The sequence below is a fragment of the Elephantulus edwardii genome, unplaced genomic scaffold (assembly GCF_000299155.1).
Source record: "Elephantulus edwardii isolate Elephantulus edwardi_28Jun2011 unplaced genomic scaffold, EleEdw1.0 scaffold00062, whole genome shotgun sequence".
Lineage (NCBI taxonomy): Eukaryota > Metazoa > Chordata > Mammalia > Macroscelidea > Macroscelididae > Elephantulus > Elephantulus edwardii.
This window is the reverse complement of record NW_006399812.1, coordinates 9,106,858-9,116,266: the sequence shown is the minus strand read 5'-3', so window position 1 is coordinate 9,116,266 and position 9,409 is coordinate 9,106,858. Positions and strand designations below refer to the sequence as shown.

The window sequence follows — 9,409 nt, the reverse complement described above, 5'->3', positions numbered from 1 at the left end:
GAACTCAAACTTCCAAAAATTATTTAAAGGTAAGCATAAGACACCACCAGGAGTCACAAACCAAATAAAAAGAAATAATAAATGTCAAACTGTAGGAAAATGTCTTTTTCCAATGTTCCAACCCTCCCACTCCTAGCATGGCAGATACACAACAGCAACGGACCAGCAAAGCCTCTCTACAAATAAGAGCAGGCTTTACAGTATCTTCTGACATGCATTTTGGTCTTTTCTTTTTTTTAAAAAAATTACTTATTACTTTCTTCACATATGACAGTCTTGATCCCATCCTGCAACTCAGCTGGCCTTTGACCTTTAGTGTTCAAAGCATAGAATACATTCTTGAGAATGTCTCTAAATTAAGGTAGGGCATAAAGTCATGTCTTATTGATCATATGCTACTTCCTTAAATAGTAAATTTGGTACAGTAACTATTCCTTCTGTATTCTTTTGAAGCTTCCTGCATCATTTACTGTTTTACCCATTGAAACATTTAGTATTATGATCTGAGGCTTGAATTTCCCTTTTATTTCATTCTATTTGAGAAATGCCAGCCATACTCATCTCTTTTGGTTTTCTAGCTCTTTGCATACTTTGCTTCCTCTTCTTGAGCTGCTGTTTGAAATCTGCAGTTTTCTTACTTGAGCATTCTTTGCCCTTGTGTCGACTTCTTTGTTCTCACTACCTCTCTCTGTCAGTTTGTGATATAACTTCTGTGTTGCTGTCATATTAGAAGCTATGCTACCAGTATTTAAAATGAGAACTGATTCCACTGAATTGTAACTCTATGAATAGTGAATATAGTATAGACTCCCAAAACAACAAACAAATCTGTCTTTGTAGAAGTGTATCCAGATGCAAGAATGATGAGGGTTCATCTTACATATTTGGGTATGTTACCAGGTTAGTTTTTTAAGAAGCACATCATGTCCAGGAAAAAGGTTAGCAAAAGAGAGGGAGACTGTCAAAGAGATGGAACGGCACAGTGATTACAAAAATATGTTTAATAACAGTGGGAATTGTGAAATGGAACCAATATCCAGCAGGATTTCACTTTGTTGTGCATAGGTCATTATGAGCTCATGGGCATTTTACAACAACAAGAACAGTACATATAATGTATTGTCATTCACTTTCATTACCACTGAGTCAGAAATGACTCACAGGTGATTCTTTGATGAGATTCTGAGGCTGTAAAGAGCACAGGAGCAGATTACTGGTCATTCTCTTCTAGAGTTGTTGGTGGATTCAAACCACGAAAAAGGTAAAGTATTTGGGTTAACAGTCTTAACTCCCCATGGACAATGCAACCTACGAACAGAGACTCTCTACAGCACATGCAGCATTTCTCACTTAACACTTTTGTTTATTTTTTGACGGAGGAGTTGGTTTTTAAAAAAAGTATTTTAGATTGGTTTGTCTACAAAGTTCATATATATTGTGTTTAACACTCTCCTTCAGTCACACTGGGTTTCATACAATCATTCCCATTCATTGTATTTTATAAAATTAATCATCATTGAACTATGCCCACTATGACCCTGTCTATCCAGATCCCTGACAGATCTTTCCCGTTTTCTTTACTCACTTCTCCCTCATCTACCAAATTGTATGACCTTAAGCTTTCCCCCCTTCCCATCCTCATCCCTCTGCCCACTCCCACCCTCCACCCTTGGATCCTCATATACATTTTACTAGTTACCTTTCTTTTTCTACAATAATGGTCTTATGCAGTATTTGTCCTTATGAGACTGAGGTAGTTCACTCAGCATAATGCTCTCCAGGCCTTCCTAAGTTATGCAGTAATTTTCTAAATTGCTGCTCCTCATATTAGTCCATCATGTGAATATTCCACGATTTCTCAATCCATTTGATTGTGATTGTACATTTGGGCTGTTCCCATGTTCTTGCGATGGTGAGTAATGATGCTATGAACATTGCTGTATAATGGCATTGGTGGACAATGTCATCTGTGGACAGAGGCTCTCTACAATGCACACAACACTTCTGAATTATCACTTAAAAAATAATACCATCTAATGGACTATCAGATTCTATTGTCACTATATTATTGTAACGCAGCAAATCTATTAGACTTCATGGGGGCTACCTTGAGGATTTCCCGGATCTGTGAATCTGTTCAGAGGTGGACTGACTCACCTTTTTCCTGCAAAATGACAGGTGGCTAGTTAATATGGCCCCCAATCTATCAGTTTGTAGCTAGTGCTTGGTTTCTATGCCATCAAGTTATTCAAGAAAAAATTTCTTCCACAATAAAATAGAATTCAGTAGTAGGGATGGGGAAGAGGTCAATTCAGCAAAAAGTTAGTGTAACACATGATATTCCAAGCAAAAAAGGAAGACTAAAAAATCTGAAGGAGAAATTTCTCATATAGATGACACTTTTCAGGCTGCAGGGCTAAACATGTTTAAAGAAATCAAAAATCACATAGAAAAACTACTGGAGTTAAGGAAACAAATGCAAGGACATAATTAGAGATAAAAAAGAAATTGGAAACATTCTAAAAAGAAATACTGAGAACTATTGTAATGAAGATGAAAATATCTAAACCAGGAAGAGTAAGAGAATCCCTCCTCAAGAGAATCAAATGAGTAGAAAATAGAGTAAGTGAGCTAGAAGAGAAAATATTCTTTTCTTAAGTGCCAAAAGGAACACGTGAAAACAGCAAATAAAAGTGAACTAATCCAGAAAGTTATTGTGATATTTAGTTAAGATATCTAATATTAGAATTACTGGAATCCCATGACAACAGTAAAGCCACAGCAAGAGTTTTCTAAGACACAAGCAGAAACTTGAATAGTGAATCAAGTTTGAAAAGACAGGAAAGAACACAGACATCAATAAAAAAAAAATCAATTCTGTTACATATACAATAAAATGCTTGAAGCAAAAGATAAGGATACAATTCTTAAAGAAGCAGGAGAAAAATGCAATATACTTACTTGTCAAATAATGTCAGTTTGGACAATATCTGACCACCTACATACATCTGCATCGGTGATCTCAGAGAGTTATAATACAGTTCAGAAGTAAGAATCAGAAAGAAGTCATAGCAAAAGAACAGTCCCACACACAATATTTTTATTCTATGTTTCTTTTATATGAAGTCTATAATGGGACAATACATATATAGGTTTTGATACAATGGTTTTCACCACTGGGCCAATTGGCAGCATCATGATAAATAGTGAAGAGACAGATTGTGAACAGCTTCAGTTTGTTTGGCTCCACAGTCAACCCTCTTGGCATCAGCAGCCAGGGAATCAAAAGATGAATTGCAGAGAAAATTTGCTATCAGGGACCTCACCAGAGTACTGAAGAGTAATGATGTCAGTCTGAAGACTAAGGTGTACCTGATCCAGATCATAGTGAAAGGTTACCTGGAAGCTCAACAGCAATCTGCACAGACACACCCCTTGGGAAACATTCCAATACTGCAGGCAATCAGAAGAGAGCATAACCACTGCCACTTTCTGCTTAACACTAGCCAGTGATGCAACTCACTTAAAGGGTCCTGGGCAGCTCCATACATTGGCACAGGCAGGGGACATCCAATTAATATCCTCTACAGAGAGCCTACCACTGAACAGATCAACTTAAATCATCCAAAACAAACAAACAAACAAAAAACCCCTTTGTTGTTATTTTCCCATGTGTTCATAACATTCCATTCCCACTGCCTCCCTATGGCCTGGGGGTACAGAAACCACCCGAAAGCTGATAATAAATTCCTTTGTTTTACTTCATTTGGTTCTCTGAGGCCTCACACATAGTCTTCACAACTACTTACTATGTAACAGAGAGGTGAATAATGACTAAGGACAACAAAAGAAAAATCAACGCCTTTGAGTTGTGGTGCTGGAGAAGAGTATTGAATAAACAATGGAGACTGCTAAGAGAATAAACAGGTTTGTCCTGGAGAGGGTAAAATGAGGCTGCTCCTTGGAGGTAAGGATTTGAAGCTCTGTCTGACAAACTTTGAGCATGTTGCAAAGAGGGATCAGTCATTGGAGAGGGACAGCATGCTTGGAAGGGTGGAGGGACAGTGCAATAGATGAAGACTCTGGTTAAGATGCACTGACTGATTGGGGTAATGGGAGTAAATGTGTCAGAGACACAGTGAGGTTGGCTCAAGATAGAGCAAGAGTTCAGGGCTATTGCACATAGGGTTGCTATGAGTTGCAAGTGACTCAATGATACATAAGAACAATAATAACAAGCAATAAATCCTATGTTACTACTTACATATGCACTACATTTTACTTTATGTCTAAAATTTTACCATATAAAATATATGATTTAACTCATACCAGCATCCAAGTTTGTGTATCTCACATCTCAAGTGCCACAGTGTCATTTATTTTTTTTAAAAAAAATATCATTGGAAAGGCCATAACTGCTCTCAAATGCAAGAAAACTAATGCTAATGCTTAAAGTATATGTATTGATATAGAAAAATTAAACAAAAATGTTAAACAGCATGATTTAGGGATGTCACACATGGCAAAAACTCCTCTAAGTTATTAACATATAGCTAATGTTAGATGGTTCTTGGCAGAAAGCAAAGCATACCAGAAGAATGTCTATCTGTGTTTCATTGGCTATGCAAAGGCTTTTGACTGTGTGGATCACAACAATCTGTGGCTGACTCTGAGAAGAATGGGAATCCCAGAATATTTGATTTTGCTAATGTGAAACCTATACTTGGACCAAGAGGCAGTCGTCAGAACAGAGTAGGGTAACACTGCATGGTTCAAAATCAAGAAAGGGTTCCATCAGGGATGTATTTTGTCTCCATACCTTTTCAATCTGTATGCAGAACAGTTCATCCGAGACACTGGGCTGTAAGAGGAAGAATGTAGCATCAGGATTGGTGGAAGAGTCACAAACAACCTGCGCTGGGCAGATGACACAACCCTGCTTGCTGAAACTGAGGAGGACCTAAAGCGCTTGCTACACAAGGTCAAGGACTGGAGCCTCCTATATAGATGGAAGCTCAATGTCAAGAAAACAAAGATTCTCACCACTGGGCCAATTGGCAGCATCAGTATGGATGGTGAAGAGATTGAGATAGTTAACAATTTTAGTTTACTTGGCTCCACAGTCAACACTCTTGGTAACAGCAGCCAGGAAATCAAGAGACGAATTGCATTGGGAAAGTCGGCTGTGAGGGACCTCTCAAGAGTACTGAAGTGCAACGACGTCAGGCTGGAGACTAAGGTGCACCTGATCCAGGCTATAGTCTTTGCAATTACGTGCTATACATCAGAGAGTTGGACAGTGAATAGGGATGATAGAAAGACAATTGATGCCTTTTAGTAGTGGTGCTGGAGAAGAGTGTTGACTATACCGTGGACTGCTAGGAGAACAAACAGGTTTGTCCTAGAGAAGGTGAAACGGAATGCTCCTTGGAGTCAAGGATTCTCAAGCATGTTGCAAGGAGAGACTCGCCCTTGGAGAGGGACATCATGCTTGGCAGGGTGGAGGGGCGGCGAAGGAGAGGAAGACCCTCGATGAGATGGATTGATTCTGTGACTGGAGTGGTGGGAATGAGTGCGTTTGAGCTGGCGAGGTTGGCACAGGATAGAATGGTATTTAGAACTCTTGTACATAGGGTCGCTATGAGTCGCAAGCGACTCGGCACATTGTTGTTGTGTACAGTAAAGTAAAAATCAAGCCATAGCTGACCCTCCAGTGGGTTTTCAGAGGCAGTAAATCGCACAGGAGTGTCCATCCTTCTACAGAGCAGCTGGCAGATGTGAACTGTGTCTCAAACCGTGGGTTTTCAGTGCCGCTTCTTGCCGCTAGACCACTAGAGCTCCCTTTTAACATATTAGACACTTTAAAAGTGAAAAGTTTAATGAAATATGAGTGGGGCCTATATTACATATGGAGAAATTGCTAATGGAATTGATTGAGAATAAAATACGAAAAAAGCACAGCAAAGACATGAAGCATATTCAAAATGCATATGTGAAAAGCAGGACCAGACTTTGATATGGCATTTGCACATATTATTCCAAAACACATCGTGTCCTACTTCATAGACTGTGTTGTGGGAATGAAGTGATGCATGACTATAGCTTACTAAGTGTCTGCCACAAATTGGCATATAAATTTCTCTCAAGAAACTCTGGAAGTCAGAAAATAATGCATCAACACATATAAAGTATTGAATCAAAACAACTGTCGATCAAGAACAATTGTCAACCAGAGACAACTTTGCTGTCTTTATTCAGCAAATATGTCACTCAAAAATAAGAGAAGAATCAAGACATCCTCAACAAACTTAAGTTCTGTAAATTTTGACAGTACCAATCCTGCTTTTCAAGCATTATACAAGGGAGCTTCTAAATGGAAAGGCAAGGCTATTAAATGTTTGAAAAGTAAATGTATTAAATATAGGATCCATGTTGATACTCATAGAGACATCCCAAGAGTAATGAGACACAGAGAGAGAGATCAGAATTAAATGTATTAACAGAAAGCTATGCCAGTAAATTTCCCATTCAATTCTGAGGTGACCTTTCCCATGGACCTCGCAGTGCCAGTAGATACAGGGCTGATATTCAGGGCAGCTCCATATCACGCCACAGCTTTCCAGAGGGGGCATCCACAACATTCTGTGTGGCAATGATGGCAGAGATTGTGGTCATGAGTCCTTCTGCAATGTCAAAGTTGTCATTGATGACCTTGGCTAGAGAAGCCAAGCGGTTGGTGGTGCAAGAGTCATTACTGACAATCTTGTGAGAATTGTCATACTTCTCATTGTTCACACCATCACAAACATGAGGACACTGGCAAAAGGGGCAGAGATGATTACCTTTTTGGCACCACCCTTCAAGTGAGGTGCAGCCTTCTCCAAGGTTGTAAAGACACCAGTAGACTTCACAGCATACTCAGCACCAGCATCACCCCACTTGATGTTGGCATGATCTCACTACTGGAAGACAGTGATGGCTTTCTCAATGAGGATCAGCTTCTCATTCTCAGCCTTGACAGAACCATTGAACTTGCCATAGGTGAAATCACACTGGAAATATATAGACCATGTAGTTGAGGGCAGTGAAGGGGTCATTGATGGCAACAACATGCACTTTCCAGAGTTAAAAGCAGCCCTGGTGACCAGGTATCTAATGTGGCCAAAAGTGTTTATTACTCTGATCTTCACCGTTGTGTCTCTAGGATGCCATTGAGGTTGCATGAAGAGATGGCTATCTGTCAACTGACGAGGATCAGAAAGTCAATTTTTGTTTTCTTAATGTTTATATGTAATTCATACTGAAGGGTGTACTCTTTGATCCTCTTCAGTAAGAAGTTTAAGCCTTTTCTACCTTCTGCAAGAAAGGATACGCCATCTGCATAACACAGATTCTTGATAAGTCTTCCTCCTATTCTGATGCCACATTCTTCTTCAAATAGTACAACTTATTATTTCCTCAGTATACAGGTTGAATAGCTAAGAGAAAGGGTACAACCTTGACACCTTTCCTAAAATTAAGCTATACAGTGTTTCCTTGTTCTATTCTGATAACAGCCTTTTGTTCTAAGAATAGGTTTTGCAAGAGCACAATTAAATTTTCTGGAATTCATATTCTTCTCAGTGTTATCCATAATTTGTCATAATTCATAATTCACACAGTCAATTATCTTTCTCAATCAATAAAACACAAACAAACTTCTTTCTGATATTCTCTTTAGTCAAGATCCCTCTGACATCAGCAATGTTATCTTTGATTCCCTGGCTTTTTCCATAATCATAAAGAACTTTGTTCACCAAAGAACTATTTACGAAGTGAAGAGACAACCTACATATTGGAGCAAATGTAGGTACGCATTTTTAAAATACTCTTTTATTATAAAAAATATAAAGAATCTTTACAATCGAACAACAATTATCAGCAAATAGCACAACAAAGACATAAGCCAAAGAATTGAGTAGATATTCATTAAATAGTCTATACATATGGCAAAAAAAAGCTTGAAAAATATACTCATTAACCAGTTGGTGGTGGTTTTAATGCCTTTATGTTGCCTTTCACTCAGAGTGTCCTAAGTAAAAATGAAAGAATCGGTGCCCAATCCTTGGCCATTCTCACAATTGCTCCTGTGCTAAAGTTCAATAATGCAGCCACTGTGTCAGTAAGAAGTTTCCTCCTTTTCCATGGACCTTCCAGTTTCCCAAGCGTGATGTCCTTCTGCAGCGACAGGTTCCCTCCTGATAATATGCCCATAGTGTGTGGCATAAAATCTTAACATGCTCACGTTTAAGGAGCATTCTGCCTGCATTTCTTCCAAAATAAATTTATTTGTTCTTTTGTTAGTCACTAGAGAGCTACAAATTAAATGCACAGTGAGATACTACTGTAGCCTCACTAGAATATCAATGATAAAAAAAAATAGAAAATAATTGGCAGCCTCATTTATTTCTGGAGGGATTGCAAGATGCCACAACCAATGTTATATAAAGTTTGGCAGTTCTAAAGACATTTTAAAACTCCTACTATAGAGTCAGCAATCTCTATCATTTACATGCCCCGAAACAACGAAACACAGAAGGATACATATACTAATAATGTTCATTTCAATTGTATAGATGCCAAAGTTATTTAAGAGTTATGAGCTCTCGTGTGTCAGAAGAGAGGATGAGGATGGCACAGGATAGGGCAGGGTTCAGGTAGGCTATTCACAGGGTTGCTATAAGGTGTACTCGACTTGGTGACACCTAACAACAACAACAATGGTTGGGAAAGGAATGGGAAAGGAGTCATTGCTTCAAGTATACTGAGTTCTTGCTACTATTGTTATGTGCTGAGGAGTCAAAACTGACTTATAACTTATCACTTACCGACTCTAGTTGGTTTTCAGAGCCTGTAAAATGCACAGGAGATGGTCCACCTCTCTCCCATGAAGCAACTAATGGATATGAACCACCTGCCTTTGGATTGCCAGTGGAACTTTTACTTACTAGGCCACCAGAATTAGTGTTCTAGTGATGGGATGATTTGAAAGACAGTAGTGGTAATGATTGCATGGCATGATGAGCATTGCATTGACATTGAATTATGCATGGTGTATATAACTGTTGAATTGGTAAATATTTGTTTATATATATGAAAAAAATATATATACATACACACACACATACACACATACACACATACACATATATACATATTTCACACACACACATACACTCTGGTGGCCTAGTGTCAAGAAGCTGCACTGCAATCCCGAAGGCACACAGTTCAAGGCCACCAACCACTCTGCTGGAGAACGATGGGCAATCTCCTCCTGTGTGATTAACTGCCTCTGAAAGCCCGCTGGAAGGTCAGCGATGGGTTGGTTCCAACCCGATGGTAAACAGCAACAAAAACATATTTTATATTT

At 38.8% G+C, this 9,409-nt stretch overlaps 1 pseudogene; it reads right to left on the bottom strand.

Moving 5' to 3' along the window:
• Positions 1-6,496: 6,496 nt before the first annotated feature.
• LOC102870674 overlaps positions 6,497-9,409 on the bottom strand; it is a 34,120-nt pseudogene continuing 31,207 nt past the window's right edge.